This window comes from Peromyscus maniculatus, chromosome 1 (genome assembly GCF_049852395.1).
Source record: "Peromyscus maniculatus bairdii isolate BWxNUB_F1_BW_parent chromosome 1, HU_Pman_BW_mat_3.1, whole genome shotgun sequence".
Lineage (NCBI taxonomy): Eukaryota > Metazoa > Chordata > Mammalia > Rodentia > Cricetidae > Peromyscus > Peromyscus maniculatus.
In genome coordinates this window covers 41,270,723-41,290,495 of record NC_134852.1, presented here as the reverse complement: position 1 = coordinate 41,290,495, position 19,773 = coordinate 41,270,723, and the positions used below count along the sequence as shown (strand labels likewise).

The following is a 19,773-nucleotide window of genomic DNA, read 5'->3' as shown; positions in this document are numbered from 1 at the left end:
TGGATTTTTGTAAGGCTAAAGGAGAAGGGAAGAAGGGAGTGTGGAAAGGAGGGAGAGACAGAGAGGGACAAAGAGACAGAGAGAGTATTATACTACTAGGCTTTCTCCTTTCCCTTTAATTCCACTCAGAATTATGCTATGGAGTTGTGCCATCAGATTCAGAGCAGGCTTTACCTCTTAGGCATCTCTAGAAGCTCTCTCATGGACACATGAGGAGTGGGCTCTATTAACTTCCTAGGTGTTTCTCAGCTCATTCAAATCAACAATCCAAATAGACCATCACAATATGAAAGCCAAAGTTTTTATGAGGATTATTCTGGCAATGACATTGTCAGTGAAAGTCTCTGTCCGTCTCCTTAAGTGCTAGAGTGCATAGTCACTCAGGAACAAGTCATTATGAGACATTTTCTGACACAGCCCTTACAATATCCCATAATGGCCTGGTATGAATGCAAGTAGCCAGGCTCAGAGAACAAAAGGATTGCTGTCCATATCAGAGTCAAAAGCACCTGAAAGAAGAGATGGGTCTCAGTGCTGGATTCAAGCCTCTCATGTAAATTTACTTACAGATACCATCCTTGGTAGTTGAGGTAGGAGGGGTCTACCTGGAGGAAATATTACATCAGAGTCATGCAAAGAAAATTTTCTCCTGTTTTGAGGGCTTGGAGACTGACTTCCTTTGGGTTTTCTCTAAACAGGGTGGAGGTGGGGGAGTTGGGACACACTTGTAGGACAAAAATAGTGACAGGATGGTCACTGTCTGCCCACTGCCTACAAGGATAGACTTTTCCAGTACATTCAGAGTGTTTGTACATGTGGTTCCATGGAAGGTTCTCAGACAGAGAAGTACAGAATGTCAAGATGAACAGTTAGATCTGAGGGATGCTAAAGGAAGTCTGTTATACTAGTTTGTTCCAAACAAGGGTAAATGAACATATCTTAAGCATAAAAGAAACCAGACGGTTACCCTAAACAGAGTGAAGGATAATTAAAAGATCAATTTTATGCAAAAGTTATTACATGCCGCGTACACTTCATACACTGTTTGATCGAATGCTCACAGACTTTGAACTTGGCCAGCATTATTATACACCTTGCAAGACATGGGACTTCCCAGAAGCACAATTGATACAGGGTGGAGCCAGTTCTCCAACACCGATGGTCTGTGTCAATAATCTCAGTCATAAAGCTCTGGTTAGTCAGCTGTGCTGGTCATCTGAGTTACTGAGATCCAGTAGCCAAGCATGACTTGCTGCCATACTCACCACTGCTGCTCCATCCACACATGGACAATCCCGCATGGTGCATATGGACAACATAGCAGCCACCCTATCACCAGTAAAACCATCCTCATTTCTGAAATTACAATCTTTCAGCCACTCTCTTTGATCATTCACAGCTTGAACTCATCAAGTCACAACTCTGTTCCCCACTCAGCACTGCTCCTGAGATGGACTCTGGTATGATTCATGTGTATCCCTTCAGGGAGAACACAGTGATGTTTGTCAAGGGGAAGGAACCCATTTTTCATATGTCTCAGAATTAAATGCCATTGCTGAACTCTCTACCTTCATCTCATCTTCCTCTGCTGGCTCAACACCCTTGAAGCTTCTGCTGCTCAAACAGCCACATAACAGGTCATCATAGCACAGATAGAAAAGGCAAATTACTTTTGCCATAATGTGAGCACTGAGACCCCTGCTGAGCCATTTTGAAGATGGAGATAACTTCCCTGATAATATAGTCCTACCCAAGTCCCTTAGAGCTCCATTCTCCTACATTTATACTGGTGGGTTATGCTTCACCACAAAAAACTTCATCCCTATCCACTAGTGGCCTCTCCTTTCTTCATCTTGCTTAGGTTCCAGGTAAGACTTGCCACTCTTCCATACTAAGTAGGGAGTATATACATCTTCTCTTAATTTTTCTTTTGTTTCCCCAAGTGAGAATTGTGACCCCACTAGTTCATGAGTGTCTACAGCAGCTCCCTCCTCAGGACTCTTCCTGTTCTGTGGGTAGATCAGAGCCCCTGTGCTTACTTCTCTTCCTAGGCAAGATTCTGGAGTCTGGTAGAAGCCTATTCCATTTCACCTCTGCCCAGACACAGGACAACTTTGAAGAATTAGTGTGTGAATTTGTGAGCTGGGAAATATTGTTAACATACTACCAATAAAGTACCAGAACTCCCCAGCAAAAGAATCTTTGGTACAGCTCAGTGTAGAGAAAAACTTCTGACTACAGAAGCTTTGACCATTTCCTTTTTCTAAAACAAAATTAAAAAATATTCATTGAGTATTTCATACATGCAGACAATGTACTTTATTCATATTATTCCTTTCACTTTCCAAATCCTCCCAGGTCCCTTATCTCCATCCCTTTCCCAACTTCATGTCTTCTTTTGTTTTGTGTTTTCTTTTTCTCTGAGTCTGATTCATGCTACTATAGGTGTGAGTGTGGGGCCATCTACTAGAACACAGTTGACCTACCAGGGTCCACATGCCTTAAGAAAACTGATTCTTCCTTACTTAATAGCCACCAAATGTCAAAAGTTCCTCAGCTAGTGATGGGTGCTCATGAGCTTTCTAATTCATGCTGGATTGTTGATTGGCCTAATTTTGTGCAGGTTTTGTGTGGCAGTCACATCTGTCATGAGTTCATGAATGTAGCAGTTTTGTTACATCCAGAAGATACTGTTTTGTCCAGTCTTTCCTAGTTTCTGGCTCTTACAATCTTTTTGTCCACTCTTCAATAATGTTCCCTGAGCTCCATTTATGCTAAACACTCCATATACACTTATTCTCCACACTTTGACTAGTTATGAGTCTCTGTACACTGAACAAAGACACTTCTTGATGAGGACTGAGAGGTGCACTAATCAATGGGTGTTCTATCAGCTTATAGACTAGAGATATATATTTAGGAGACAGTTTGATACTATGTCTATTTAGCAAAATATAGTAGTAGATTCACATTATGAGATCCCCAGTCACATGTTTTTAGCCAGATTTATAGTAATAGGCATGCATTTCCCTATGTAGGTAAGGATTAAATCCAATTTATTAAAGAGTAATTGGTTACTGCCATAACATTTGTATCACTGTTATACCCCTGGAGGTATCTTTCTAGGCTACTCATTATATCTCAGTCATTATTATATCTCACAGCATCAACATCTTGGTAAGACTGTTGATGGCTTTTCTCCCTAAACAGCCTGCACAGTACCTTCTGATATGAGGTAGCAGGGAGAAAGCTTCTAGGTCAACACCAACATGATTTTTCCAGGTGCTGTGATCAGTGTGTAGTGTCTTAAGAAATAGGATCTTACCACAAAGCTCTGGTGAATAATCAACAGCAATATCAATAGCCTAAATTATTTTGGAAGATATCTGAATGTCCCCAAACCAACAACTCGAAGGGAGAGTCCCACAGTTGGCACTGGGCTTTTATTTGGCAACCTATAACTTCTAGGAGTAACACTATTCCCCATATAGGGTAGTACCAGAAATACAAATACTTCATGTTCCTGTGTGTTCTCTCTCAAGGAGATCCCAGTGTTACAAAAGCCCACACTTTCATTATATAAACATACATATACACATATGTTTAAGTAGAGTTACCATTTCCTTTTTACATAACCCAAATGCTTACTCTTCATGTAAATTTCAGAAATGCTTTTTTCCATGGTAAAAATGGGGAAGCTGGGGCCCAGGAATTATCACTAGTCTAAGAACAAAATAGGGTCTGCATCTGTCAATGAACAGACTATGATTATTCCAGCCACCTTGCCCCACCCTCCCAGTCCTCTACTTTTTTCCATACAGACAGCCTAATTCCTTTTAGCTATCTAAATCTGACCCAAGCTGACTTACCTTTTTTCTGACATCCTGAAAAAAGCCTGCTGTCCCCCTCTTGGTTCTTTGGATGTGACTCATGTTTTGGTCTTCCTTCAATTTCATGTCCTTCCTCTCCTGAGCCCCAAGCCTGTTTCTTCCTTCGGGCCTTTGGTATTGTATTTCCTTACTTCATCCCTTTTGCCTGTCCAGCTCCTCCTTATTATTAAGGAATCAGCTCAATGCCATGTCTATGTATTCCTTTCTCATGAGATGTTTGAGTAGAAACTCTGCTCCTGACCTGTAACTGAACATGATAGCAGTGTCTTTGTAGCATGCCTTATTATTGAAAATGATTTTGTCCTAGTTTCTAAACTTCTTTATTATCCTTTTTATTAGTAGTCCTTCCTATGACAGGTACCTAAAACAAGTAATTTACAATCTTTATACACACTTTCAGAGACTAGTCTATGGACAACTGTTTCATGACTTTCAGGTCTATGACAAGGCAGAAGCAGCATGGCAGAAATGGAGGGAGCTGCATACCCCATGGTGGTCAGAAGCAGAGTGACATAGGAAGAGTCTGGGGACAAAATATATATTCTTCAATGACACTCATACCCAGTTACCTGACTTTATCACCCAGGCCCAACCCAACCTTATAGTTTTTATCACCTCCCAACAATACCACCAAAAATTTGACTCCATGGAAAGGTTAATCCATTGGTTAGATCAGGGGTCCTACGATTTGTGATACATTCACCTCTACAGATCATCACCATGTGGGAAACAAGACTTCAACTCCTGATTCTTTTGGGGATACATCACCCCTTAGCTACCCTTATGTGATAAGTCTGTGGAGACGAAGCCCACTCTGCTCTACTCTCTGCAACCCTGCAGCAGCTATCTGTTACATAAATGCTTATTACTGAGCAAGCCAATTCAAATTCCATAACTTACACTCTCCTCTCCTACCTCCTTGGTCACTGGGTGTTCTAAAAGGAGACATGGAAGAACAGACATTCACCCCTTTAGAGACTCTACACAAGCTTTCATGTTATCCAGGTTCAATCCTGGGATGTTATCACTGAATACTTCTCCCAGCCATCCTGTACTCAGTGAGCTTCTGTGGTGTTCTCTTTGCTAGTGTGACTTGGTGCCCTTGTCATGGATGAACTGTCCTCCTACATGACCAGCAATGACAATGTGGCCAGTGTAGAAATTCCTTTTGGTATCTTGTCTCACTCTTTGAAAATGCATGACTATGCTGATTCTTGAGAAAGGAAGGATCTAAAATCAGATGTGCAGATACCTGGCTTGGTGCCTCCATGAGACTTGAATGCAACAGATTGCCAGATAGAGTTTTAAAAACTTTAACCACAGGCAAGTACCTCAGTATTTGTGGACTTTGTCTACACTGAATGGAATCATGTAAAAATGGACATGCTTGGGCTGGAGAGATGGCTCAGAGGTTAAGAGCATTGAATGCTCTTTCAGAGGTCCTGAGTTCAATTCCCAGCATCCACATGGTGGCTCACAACCATCTGTAATGAGATCTGGTGCCCTCTTCTGTATACACAATTAAAAAAAAAGTGTGCTTAAAAAAAAAATGGACATGCTCTCACATCCTTGGTTTGCAGTTCCCCTCTACTGCATATTGCAAGGGTAAGACTTTGGAGTCAGAATCTAGGCTACACTTTCTCAAATTCCTCATGGAGCTTCAATTGGCAGCCATTACAGGTGAAGTGGAATGCAAGTCATGGCGATTTCTTCCTCAAACTCTTTCAGAGTAGGTGATGGGCCAGAGACATACGAGAAGAAAAAATGTGAATTAAATTTCAATAGCACCTAAAGAGAAACTCCTCTCTTCTCTGTTGTAGGACATCATTGTTCCACAACAGGAGTTTGTGGGTTTGAGGCTGGAAGAAGGGTTTTAGGGTGGAATTCAGGACACCACTGACTAGAGAGCAGGACCTCTTCCAGATGCATCTTGTGCTGCAGCAATGTGGCTCATGTTCTCACAGCTCTGCATTGGTTTGTATTCCAGTTAAGTTCTTGACAGGGTGAAGTCTTGGATATTTTTTCCTTCTACAAAGAAGAAATGTGTTTGACTTCTCGATGAATCTCTAGCTGAGAGAAAAAACAAGGCTATTAGGTATCAGCAGAGTTGTTTACAATAAAGTCAGGGTCTGCCTCCATTCTTATTCAAGGGACACTGAAAGAGATGTCTCCCTGAGCCAGAGAGGCATCATATCTGTGTTTTGTGTTCCAAGCTTAGGTTGAGAGATATAAAAACAATCAAATAATGCTTAGCACATTGTGGCCACGGCAGTTAATATAAATACTTGTTCTAGAGATGAGTCAATAAATGAATCCATTAGTGACTGCATAAGTAGATAAACGGGTTGATACATCTCAAAGTACATGCATATTATTTACTGGCTTTGCACTCAGATGAGATCAGATGTTTGGCCTTGAGAAGATCAGTAAAGACTCGGTTTATACAAAAGTTATTTAATGACTTTTTCATTCTGTCTGTGTGTTTCAGGTTTTGACAGAATTTCTTTGGTGTATAATTTTCTTTTATTTTTAAATGCAAGACTCCATCAATGTACACACTTTAGCATTGGAAGCCCTAGCTGGGGACTTTAGAAGAAGCATTCTATTGTTTGTGATGCTGTGTCAGTGTGGTAAAATGTTAATTTTAACTTTGAGGTTGTGTCATTTAGATTCAATGTCATCCTGCTCCTTCTTAACTATGTGTCTTGGAGGAAATTATTATTCTTTGTGACCTTTTGTTTTTTTGTTAGAGGAATGAAGTGATGATGGTAATAACTATTTCAGATATAATGAAGATCAAAAATGATAATTCATGCAAAGAATCCAGCAAGTGCTACCATCATTGCAGTGAATAGGGCACATGAATATGGTAGCTATGATTAGAGTTCACTAACTCATTAAACAGTTAAATCTGAAGTGTATTTACATATATTTAATAATTTATGTATTTGTGTTAAAGATGAACATCTTGGGAAACATTGCAAGATCTCTTTTATGCTTTTTGGTTTTTGTCTATTTGACTCAACCTAAAGACATCTGGGAAGAAGGAACTTTAACTGAGAAAATGCCACCATCAGATTGGATAGTTGATAATTCTGTGGTGGATTTTCTTGATTGATGGGGGAGGGTCCAGACTACTGTGGGTAGTGCCACCCCAAGGAAGGTGGTCCTGGGTTGTATGTAAAAGCAAGCCTAGCAAGCAATGAGAACAGGGTAGTAAGAAGCATTCCTCTGTGATCTTTGCTTCAGTTCCTGCCTCCAGATTCTTGTCTTTACTCCCTTCCTCACCTTTCCTCAATGGTAGACTGTGACAAAGTAGTATAAGCCAAATAAACCCTTTCTTCTCCAAGTTGCTTTGGTCACAGTCTTTATTATAGCAATAGAACGCAAACTAAAATACCTTCTCAACTTCCTACCCTGAAAAAAAAGAAAAACCTGAACAAATAAAAAAAATAACTATCACTCAAGGTGGTGGATCAAACCAGTCATTGCCTTTATTTTATAGTCACTCATATAATCCACATCATCCCATGATAATAATGAGATTAACGTTTAAACAAAGGCAGTATCAGAGAAGGTCAGAGAAAGAAAACATTAGACTATGACAGAAGAACTCTGAGGGTGATAGCAGGAAGTCAGAGCAGCTGCTCACATTACAAAACAATAGGATGCTTGCACAGGTGTGATTATTAGCATATTTATAAGCTGTCTAACCCTAAAGACAAAAATAAATGAAAAGTATTAAATATGAGGGAAAATAAGACAGAAGTAGAAGAAATAATTCTATAAGTATACTGGTTTGAGGGCTGAAGACTCAGCTATCAGTATGTTGTTGTTGCTATTGTTTTAAGACACTAAGTACCTAGCTAGCACAGTGCATTGGTAGCCCACAGCAAGGAGTGTGTGACATTCAATTGCTCCCTTCATGACAGCAAAAAGACATGAAAGGACTGCTCTCTCAGTATTTGCTGTGACTTGCAAAGCCAGCCCTCTATTTTTTATTTTGTTTTGTTTTCTTATAGTTCAAAGATCTGAAGATATTTATGTTTTTTAAATTGCTATATTTTAAACAGCTAAAATGCCATTTCAGCTGAGTGTGGTGGTCCAAGCTCACAATCCCAGCACTTAAGGGGCAGAGATAGGAGGATTGCTGTAAATTTGAACAAGCTTGAGTTGACATAGTGACACACTGTCTGAAAAAGTAAATAGAAAAATAAAGATGGATTAAACTCTTTTATTTTTTACTATTTACATGTCCATGTTCATCACCATGTGGTAGTCAGGGACTTCCAGGGACCTCCATGATAAGAACCCCCATGGCTTTCTTGCAAAGATTAAAAGACTATGAAGCCAAGTACAGAGAGGTATATGGACCCTGTGAAACAGATCCACATAAAAACTGTAAATTTTTTTTAAAATAATGGGGAAAGAATAAGATGGTGAAAGGTTATAAAGGAGATAAATCAATGATATATAGAAAAGGCTTTTACAACTAGACAGGAAGGTTTGGCATATTAATGCACACCTTTGATCCCAGCACTCAAGAGGCAGCAGCAGGCCAATATCTACAATGTTCTACATAGAGAGTATGAGCTATATTCATAGGCCAGTCTGGGGTGTATAGTTAAACTGACTCAAAAACAAAAGCAACAACAAAATCCAAACCAAAACAGCAACAACAAAACTCAAAAATGATTAGGATAGAAGTCATTCATACTTAGAATTTCACATCTTGCCAAGATATCTAACTCTCCTTCCAGTTCTCAGGAAGTTAATGCATGTATCCCTACCAAAGTCTAAGTGAGGGAAGGTACTGATAATTAATAAACCAAAAACCAAAAAGCAAGATCAGTTGCATCTTAATATAGAAAAAGCCTTTAGGAGGTGGGGTCTAGTGGGAGGTAGTTAGGTCTTTAGAAGCATGTCTTTGAAGGGAATGTTGAAATCCCTTCCCCTTCCTGTTACTTTCTATCTACTATACAAGATCATCTTCTCAGCTACATGCTCTCTGCCAGGATATATTCAATGACACAGATGCAAAAGAACAAGCTTGAATGACCGTGGGCTGAAATCTCTGAAACTCTGAACCAAATCAAAAGTTCCTTCTTTATAAGTTAGGCATTTTGTCACAGCTAACACATGGTATCTGACTCAAGAAGGGAAGGGAAGAGAATCCCTGGATAATGGTAAGTGGGGGTCTTAGGATGGTATAAACAGGCAGTTGAAGATAGAAGCAGACATCATATAGAGAATTACCCTCATGCAAATGAGATTCATGAAATGCCTGTGTCTAACTGTACTTAGCAGAGAGATTTTCACAGTTGGCTGAGGTTGGGGGATATCTTACTATAAGGATATGATGAAAGAAGAGCTAGGGGTGGAGCTCTGGTGTAGAGTGCTTGCCCAGCAAGAACAACGCCCTTGTGCAAGGTGGGATGGCAGGGGGGTGGGTGGGGAGAGTGTCAATGCAACTTTCAGGAAAAGTTTGCATGTGAAAGATGCACTAGTCACATGGGCTCTCTATTTACAGGTTGTGCATAGCCATTCAAGATTTGACTAAGCAGAAATGGGTGTGGCATAACATGAGACATTGCTAAACCTGCTTAGTATAATCTGAGCTTCAGAGTGGGACATCAAATAGAAACATAGTTTAAAATTCTGAATGCAAATGCCCAAAGAGCTGATACTGGCAAAGGATGCTTCTTTGAGCCACAATTGAGGAAAGAGAGTAATATAAATCAGTACATCATTAATACTGAGAACAATTTAACTTTTTAAAACCAGTATTTTAAAAAGATTTTTTTGTTTATTTTATGTGTATGGGTGTTTCTCTGCATGGAGGTATGTGCACCAGTGTGTGTAGCCAGTTTAACATATATATATTATGTGCATGGATGTTTTGTCTGCTTGTATGTCTGTGCACTATGTGAATGCCTGGTACTCACAGAAGCCAAAAGAGGGCATCAAGATCCCTTGAAACTAGCATTATAGAGAGTATGAGCTGCCATGTGGGTGCTGGGAATTGAATACAGGTCCACTGGAAGATCAGTCACTCATCCTTAGCCCTTAATTTAGCCTTTTACCACCATGGACTCGTATACATAGACCGATAAAAGAAAACTTCCTTCCTGTTGCAGTTTTAACATATCTGTGTAAAAACATAAAGAGGTTATGTGTGATATGTTGTCAAATAAATGTATGAGTGTGCTCAGGCCAAGATTAGGGGTACTCACAGAACCAAAAGATAAAAGATACACAAATGACTATATGTGATAATCCAAATTCCTGCTTTCAGTAGTCAAAAGATAAAAAACAAACATGAAGTTTCTATCTGGGAGTATTTGACATCTTATGTGGTTTATTTTTTCTCCTTTTTTGTAGAAAGAAGAGAGCTACCCTTTCACATTTGTTTTGTTTTGTGTTTATTGAACATATGCTATCATATCATATAGTTCATATCATAGCAGAAGTATTATGTGCACTAGTGCTTATAATAAACACACACACACACACACACACACACACACACATGCACACACAAAATCATTCAACATTCTTTCAGTAAGTGAAGTCACTTTCTGAAGGCCACTTAGCTAGGATTTGAGTTTGTCAGTAATTCTGATTCTAATGTTCTTTTCGTTCTATTGCTCATTTCCATTCCATTGTCCTTATCAGAGGGATGGAAACCCAGGAGGCAGGAGGAAACTTGTGAGGTAAGATCTAGGGAAGGACAGCTGCTGCGTGGTATGGCCTGCCACAACTTGTTGGAGTGATCAGAAGTAAAAGATTGCTATAGACACATTGAACTAGAACCGCAGGAGCAGTTCGACAGATGCATGAGCCATGATGGGTGGTGATGATGTCAGACATAAGTGACAAATCTGTCGATAAGTTGTAGATCTTAAAGACTTTATGGGATCCACAGGATCTTGTCACAGGAACTAGAATTTATCCATTTTGAATGAATAGTATTAAAACATTTTTAGCCCCCTCTCTGACATACTGCAAAGCCATTTTAGTGAATTAAACTATCATTTCTACTGAAGTTAGGTTGAATTACTTAACAACATGGTGATTCCTTGGCATAGATTCTTGGCTTGGTAATCCCAGTTCTTTTGGAGTAGGAGTCAGGAGGACTGCAAATGCAAGGCCAGCCTGGACTACTTATCAAGACACTGTCCCAAAGAAAAAGAAAAAGAGAGCTGGGTATAGAGCTCAGTGATAGAGAGCTTACTTAGAATACAGCAGTGAAGGGCTGGTGGCACAGCTCATCAGGAAACCTCCTCATTAGCATGCACATGATCGATCTGGAATAGTTCCTGATCCATAAGAAATATTCTGAGCAAAGTTACTTTCAGCACGTTGTTACTTTGCGTCCTCTGCACTGTTGGCAGACTTACTCTGAGAATAATATTTTGGGTTCCTGGCAAGAACCATCTTTCTGTGAAGTCTGGCTTATAAAATGTTCTGCTTGAGATTCAATCTTGTCTTTACCTTGTAGGTCTGACATAAATATAGATTAGAGAAGACAATAGAAAATCCACTGTTACTACATTTTACACACAACACACACACACACACACACACACACACACACACACACACACACACAATCAGAAGCAGAGAAATTGATGCTGATTTATGCCAAGCCAAAGGTTGGGTACAGAAGTCAAACCTGACCCCATTTTGAAGAAAATAATAAAGTAGTTGCACATTACGAAGGGAGAAAGAAAGCATAAGATGCAGAGCCTGGAAGAAGCAGCCCACTGTTATCTGCCTTGTCAATTAAGGAGAAATGGAAGAAGGAGAAAAAATTGGGTCACTCTGACATCTGTTATTCTAGCAATTTCGCTTTTAACATTATTCATAACTATTTTATCCCAGTCCATGATCTGTCCTCAAAGCAAAATCATAGCTATTTATGAATAAAGTACAGTAGTCAGTATATTGTAAGTAGAATAATAAAAATGTAGAGATTTATGATAGGCTGCTTGCACAAAGTAGACAGGATATATGCATAAAAGATAATTGCCTCTGAGAAGGAGCTGTGCCCAGTGCCAAGAAGATCTCACCTTCTCCCAATGTGGAAATTGAAAATTGATCAATTCTGAAATATTCCTTACAATTTAGGGTCTCAGACATGTTGTACCATGCAAAGGGAAGATCCCATAGCAATGCATCAACATGGAAAGTTGAAACACAAAAAATTAAAGAGCCAAAGTATTTCACAATGCCTTATTATAGAAGAGAGCCAGGCTGTTGGCCTATGAGAAGAATTATAAGGTTATTGTTCTAAATGAATCATCTTGCTATCTCTCCAGGAGTTATCTATGTCAGATGAACTACCATCTGTCCTGAACTAGTTGTCAGGATGCTACGGATGTGGTTCCAGAGCTAGAGACCAGGAGAGGATATTTACCACACTGTGGATGGCATCTTGCATTCCATGTGAACTGCACACACTTGGATGAAAAATAGAAAAGTCACTCAACACAGAGTCAGGTCCCACATTCCTAAGGAGTCAGAGGCAGGGGGATTGCAAGTTCAGGGCCAGTCTGGGCAAAGTAATGAGAAACTTCTTTAAAATTAAAAAGTAAAAAGAAAGTTGGGTGTGTAGCTCAAAGGTAGAAAGCTTACTTAGAATGCACCAGTGAGAAGCCAGTGCCACAGCTCAGCAGGAGATCTCTTGTTTAGCATGCATAATGCCCTGGGTTGCATCCCCATAGCTAAAGGGGAAAAAAAAGTCAGGTTGACTCACAACAATCACCTCTCCCTTTATCCCAACCTCTGTATTTGGTCTTCTTGATACCCACTAGCTAGGTTCTGGCTCTGGAAGAATCCTAAATCCAGATCTGCCAGGATAGTGTAGAGACTGGAGATGTACATCTGTAAGATTATATACCAGTACAATTGCAAGGAGGATGGACTGGCTGTTGAGGACATTACAGGACACAGAGGCTTCTGAGTTAGAATTGTTTTGTGCCACTAGGATCAGAAACTTCTCTTTCAGAGGAGGTCTTAAGATTCAATAGTAGTTTTGAAGACTTGTCCAAGTGGACAACCTGCTTGCTCAGACACATGGAGGGATGAAAAAGCAAGTGAAGAGATGAGAGGGGGCAAATGCCAGTTTGGCTAAAGTGGAGCATCTGGGTAACAGGAAAACGATAAAGTAGTTTTAGTGATGACAAAGGAGGGCAGAGAGAAATCCCAACTTTAGTGATGAAGGGGAAATAGAGGAAAGAAGAAAAACATATTGATGGATTCTATCCAGCAGAGCTGGGAGTATTGTGTAGGTGTTTATTGTTTCTTTTCTTCACAGTGGTTTTTGTTTTTCCCAGTGCTATGTGGAAGCTTTTAAGATTCTCCTCCTCCTCCTCCTCCTCCTCCTCCTCCTCCTCCTCCTCCTCCTCCTCCTCCTCCTCCTCCACCTCCTCCTCTTCTTCTTCTCCTTCTTCTTCTTATTATCATTATTATTTTAAATTTTTTGTATATGTATACATGAGTGCAGTACCTTTAGAGACTGGAAGATGGCGTTAGATTCCTCCAGAGATGGAGTTACAAGAAGTTGTAACTGGGTGGTGGGAACCAAACTACAGACCTCTGCAGGAGCAGCACACACTCCTAACCAACTTGTCATCTTTCCAATCCTAAGAGCTTTTTAATTTGATATGATCTATGGTTCTTTTAACAAGAATGACCCCAAAAGATTCCTATATTTGAATACTTGGTCTCTAGCTGGTAGAACTATTTGGGAAGGTTTGTGTGGTGGTATTCTAATTGTACTGAAATGTGATTTTGATTGTATGTTAATAAATAAAGTTGCCCAAGGGTCAGAGCTATTAGAGCCATAGCAAGAGTGTGGCGGTGGTGGCACACGCCTTTAATCCCAACACTTGGTAGAAGAGCTCGGTAGATCTCTGTGTGTTCAGGGATACAGCCAACATTGGAGACATATGCCTTTAAGACCTGGGGGCTGTACATACAGACAGTGACGAGGCAGTCACATATTTGGGTTTACAACCAATGAGAAGGCAGAACAAAAGACTATGAAATGACTTACACACAGGAAATAGCTCTCTTTCAGGAAGCTAGGAGCTCGCAGGAAGAAGGGTAAGATTTTAGCTCTGAGCTCTGACCTCTTGGCTTTCTCTCTCACATTGGTTCTGTGTTTCTTATTTAATAAGATGGTTGGTTACATCTACAGGTTTGGAAGGGTGGTTTTGTTGAGGAGGTATGTCACTGAGTGGCACAGCCATATCTGAATGGAATGGCAGAAGTCATAAAACCAGCACAGCTGCTTGACAAAGATCCAGCAAGCTGAGCCACATAATGGCTGTCATGCCAGCTTTGGTTTTCATCTCCACTGGTTACATACTTTGGGCACTTTTAATATTTGTACAATGTGAGGATATTGGATTGATGGAAAATTCCTTGTGAGTAATTTATGCCTTCTCCCAGGAATGCTGCTTCTAAGCTTCCCCAGGAAAGTCCTGAACATACTATCTCCCCCATCACTTTGAGGGAGATATCCTTATCTACTTGAAGGTCTTTCTTATGCCTTGGAGGTTGTGACACATAAAGAAGAAGCCAGAGGTCTCTTCATGAGGCTATGAGACATTCTTGAAACATCTGTCCCTGTACTTACACTGGAACAAGATATTCAAAGCAAAGTAAAATTAAAAAGGTCAACAAGATTCATTGGCTAGAGGAATTGTCCATAGTTCAGATTACAAGGCTCTTCCCACTGAACACTCAGACAATTACATGGTATACAACTCTGCCCTACATAGAGACATATTGATAATTAAAGTATGAAGTGGAAAAATGATGAAAGTATGAGATGTTAGGACCTTCCTCTCTTAGAAGTTAGCTCATGTAGAGCCACTATAATGTCATATGACCAAGGAACAACAGAATGCCAGGATTAGACATATAGACAAATTCTATATGGATATAAATGTGAACATTGATTGCAATTACTACAGCAGCTTTAGCCTGAGGATTTTTTTCTGGGCACTCTGACCACTAAGAATTAATAGTACATTGCTTGACACATGGCAAAATGCCCAGGGTGGTTGAAGATTTTGTTTTGGTCTAGTGTCCTTGAAGCAACCAAAACAATCAGCCTGAGCACAGGCCTCCAGATTCTCAAAAATTGGGTTATGGGGTTAATAAGTAATAATGATAACTCTGTTTATTAATGATGTCAAAACTTGAGGGGAAATGACTGGAAATGATAACTCTGTTCTGTCATACTTTATTAATGATGACTAAAAGATGAGCAAAAGGAGGTGAAACACGTGTCTAAAATAAAAAATGATATGATCTGTGTTTTGGAACATCATGAATGTATCCCTGCTAACTAAATGCTGTATAAAATAAAAAAAATACTCTGGCTGCTAGTGATTCAGGCTGCAAGATTCTCCCAACCACCATGGCCTGGCTCACTTTTTTCTCCCACCGACTCCTTACACCCTCTGCAGGACCCATCCACCACTGGAGAATGGCTCCTGGCAACAGAGGAAGGGCTTTGAGGTTTCAGAAGATACTACCCCAGTGTCTTGCACTCTTTGCCTCCTACCTGCAAATCCAGATGTGAGCTCTCAGTTGTTCCTGTTGCTGTGCCTCTGTACTGCCACTATGGACTCTTACTTTCATAAATCATAAGCCCAAACTAAACACTTTGTATTTATAAGTTGCCTTGGTTGTGGTGTTTTGCCACAGCAATAGAAAAGTAATCAAGACATAATGTAATTTGTTATTTCTTACTATTATTTCCTCGGATATTAGCATTTGTTCCAGAATGTCCTTGTCTATACGCCTATATCTTGAAGTTTTTGTCCCGAGTTTTCCTTTAGCAGTTTCAGGTCTTCAGTTAAAGTCTTTGCTCCGTTTTTCACTTTTTTACTATAGAAGGAGAACTATGAAGATCTGGTTTCAGTCTTCAGCATTTGAGTATCTAGTTCACCTGGCTCCATTCCTTAGGGAGAATCCTTCTTTCAGTATATGTTTTGACACATTTGTTAAGCATAAGAATACTGAATTGTGTGGGTTTATTTTGGAATTTTCTAATCCATCCATTAACAGGACTGTTTTGTGACAGTGCATTAATTGTTTTGTTTCTGTGCCTTTGTGATATCATTTGAAATTAGGTAATGTGATGCATTGTTCTTTTTGCTCAGGATTGTAGTGGTATTTGATCTGCCCATGACCTTGTGCTATAGGCCCTGAAGGAGGTGGTGCTTCTTGCCATCAGTGACCTCTCAAAAGAAAAATGTCACAAGCTCATTCTCTCTGTGGCCTGGTTCCTGGTTTGATCAAAGGTGGATTCACTCCTAGTCAGATTAGAGGACGACTTCAGCTGTCTACCCCATTCTGTATTCGTGAGTGTATTTCCTCCCTTTACCTTAATAAATTTCTCTAATACTCCTTAACCAGACTCTTATGGATTTATTGTATTACGGGATCACTTTGGCTATTGGAGGTATATGCCTGATAGCTTGATCATGTATGTGTGTGAACTTGACACAAGCTAGAATAATCTCAATTTAGGGAATGCTTTGATGAGATTGGGCTGTAAGCAAGACAGTAGGGGAATTTTCTTGATTAGTGATTAATGCAGGTGGGACAAGTCCACTGTTTGTGGTGCTATGCCTGGGCTTGTCATTTTGGGTTATATACAAAAACAAACTGAGTGAGCCTTGAGGAACAGGCTAGTAAGCAGTGCTCCTCCATGGTTCTGCTTCAGATCCTGTCTCTAGGTTCTGCCCTGACATGCCTCAGTGATGGAGAATTGTAAGCTAAAATAAACTCTTTCCTCCCTAAGCAGTTTCTGGTCATAGTGTTTATGACAGCAATAGTAACCTGACTAGGACAGTGCATTTCCAAACTCCTTGTTAATTTTTAAGATTCTTCTCAAATTGGCATTTTGATGGGGATTGCACAAAATCTGTAGATCATTGTTATAGTGTTGAGCCTGCCTATCCTTGAGCATCAAAAGTTTTTTCCATTTTCAAATGTCTTTAACTTCTTTCATTGATGTTTTATAATTTTCTTTGTAGAAGTTTTTGTGAACACCTTGGCTAGGCTTATATCTAGGTTTTGTTATTATTGATTATTTTGTCTTGAGCTGTTGTGAATGTGAGTTTTCCTGAATTCTTTCTTATGGAGTATGGTTTTAGTGTAGGAACACTCTGACTAAGATGTTTTTTATATATCCCATTATGCTGAAATTGCTTAACAGATCTAAGAGTGTCAAACAAGTATTTGCTCAGACTCAAAAACATTCTGAAGCTGTGTAACTTGACTCTGTGGTGGTTTGTATGAGAAATATGCCCCACAACCTCAGTATTTGAATACCTGGTCTCCAGCTAGTGTTATTGTTTGGGAAGGTTTGGGAGATGCAGCTTTCGTGGAAGAATTGTATCAATGGGGAGAGCTTTGAGAGTTTATAACTTCATCCCACTTCCAATTACTTTTCTCTTCTTTCTGCATGGGGATGGAAATGCAGTTTCTCAGCTTCTGCATGCTGCCATGGCCTGCCACCATGATGGGCTCTTACACATTTGGAACTTTAAGCCCAAATAAACTCTTCCTTCCATAAATTGCCTTGGTCATGACATTTTGTCATAGCAACAGAAAAGGAAGTAATATACCTATCAACTACATTTTTATTCACTTAACTACCACAAAATGAAAAATCCACAGCAAAGTTAAAACTAGAAAAACAATTAGCTTTATATCCTCTTTGACCACTTATGTGTTCTGTTTTTCCTTGTCATCTAATAACAACATTTCTTACTATTTCTTCATGTTTTAATGTACCCACACATACATTTGTTTATGTATATACATGCATTCATTGTAGGCTAGGAATCCCATATGAGGAAACACATGGGTTATTTTTGTTTTTCTGAGATTGGTGACCTTCCTTAATATTAAATTTTAAGCCTACCAGCCATGGATTCCCCTGTCCTCCCTCCTCCCACCCTCTGCCCTCCCCCTAGCCCACCCCCCATTCCCATCTCCTCCAGAGCAAGGGCTCCCCTGAGGATTTAGCTCAACCTGGTAGATTCAGTCCAGCCAGGTCCAGTCCCCTCCTCCAAGGCTGAGCTAAGTGTCTCTGCATAGGGCCCAGGTTCTGAACAGCCAGCTCATGCAGTAAGGACAGGTCCCAGTCCCACTGCCTGGGTGCCTCCCAAACAGTTCAAGCTCATCAACTGTCTCACTTATCCAGAGGGCCTGATCCAGTTGGGGGCTCCTCAGCTATTGGTTCATAGTTCATGTGTTTCCACTAGTTTGGCAACTATTAAGATGATCATGGAATCTGTGCTTTTGATTCTGTTTTTATGCTGTATTATATTTACCATTTTATATGTGCTGAACCAATCTTGCATCCTGGAATAATACAAATAATGTGGGATTCTGAAGTCTGGGACCAGGTCAGGTTTATTAAAGGATGAAAGCCAATACAGCACTCACAAATATGGAACAAAGTTGTGCTGCTGTCTCTTTGTTCCCAAGGGCAACCTGGAGACCAAACTGCAAGCCATGTTTCTCTGCCTCTTGCTGTCCCAAGAAAGGGTGAGACCCTCCCTACCACCTGGTTCTTTTTGTTTGTTTGTTTGGCTAGTTTTTTGAGACAGGGTTTCTCTGTGTAGCTTTGGAGTCTTTCCTGGAACTCACTCTGTAGCCCAGGCTGGCCTCGAACTCACAGAGATCCGCCTGCCTCTGCCTCCTGAGTGCTGGCATTATAGGCATGCACCACCACTGCCCGGCCTCCCCTGGTTCTTAACTGGTCACTTTTTTTCAGAGAACACCATGCCCATTGTGCTAAACCGCTCCACTCAATTGGCCATTGGACTGATATGACTTCAGGAGGTTTGGAACTATTCCTTTCTATGTTACAGAATATCATCAGGAGCAACACTCTTCCTATTAATGCCATGGCATAAGATTTATCATAAATATGTCTTTTAATAAATTCCAACTCTGCTTTCACACTGGATCATAAGGTCTTGTAGAATTCAGCAGTAGAATTCAGGTTTTTCATTGTTCAAACACTTTATTACTGATTCAAGTCTGTTCTTTATTGATCTGCTTGGTTTTTTATATCTTCTTTTTCAATTTTGGTAGGTAATTTTTCATCTGAAAATTCATCTTCAGTTTTTGTTTTATTGTAATATAATCCCTACCAATCCTGTGGATTTCATACGTTTCAGCGTCTCCCTTCTTGCCTCTAATTTTGTTATTTTGTTTCTATCTTCTATTCTTTTTAGTTTACTTTGTTGAAGGCTTTCTCAAGCCTATCTTTTTATCTTATTTTTATTTTCTGTGTGCCTGTCTATATGCATATTCACCATATGCATGCAGTGCCTGCAGATGGCAGAAGAGGCATAAGAAACTCTGGAACTGGAGATGCAGACAATTGCGAGCCATATGTGGGTGCTGGGAACCAAACCTGTCCTCTCTGCAAGAGTAGCTCATACTCTTAATCACTGAGTCATCTCTCCAGCACCAACCTTATCTTTTTAAACAACTAATTCTTTCTTTATTGATTGTCTAAAAACTAAGAATACATGGAAATTGAACAACTTTTGAATAATCAATGGTTCAATGAAGATTTCAAAACTGGGGGAATTAAAACATGAACAAATGAAAACGAAAATAAAGCGTAGCAGAATTTGTGGGATACAGTGAGGAGCTTTAAAAATTAAGATTTTAATTATTAATACCTACATTTAAAACTCAGGGAAATACCAAATAACTTAATGACATACTCCAAAGTCTTTGAGGAGAATAAGCTAAACCAAAAATTATCAGAGAGAAGTAAATAATAATGAGTAGAGTTAAAATTAATGAAGAGTAGCGTGGTGGTGCACAC

At 39.8% G+C, this 19,773-nt stretch overlaps 1 long non-coding RNA gene across 1 annotated transcript in view; it reads right to left on the bottom strand.

Annotated features, from left to right (window-relative positions):
- Nucleotides 1–5,640: 5,640 nt before the first annotated feature.
- The window catches only part of LOC121826016 (uncharacterized), a 32,501-nt gene continuing 18,368 nt past the window's right edge, over nt 5,641–19,773 (bottom strand). Inside the window, exon 3 of the long non-coding RNA XR_006068335.2 lies at nt 5,641–5,960. This is a non-coding gene — a long non-coding RNA (uncharacterized LOC121826016). The remainder of the gene's footprint in view (nt 5,961–19,773) is intronic.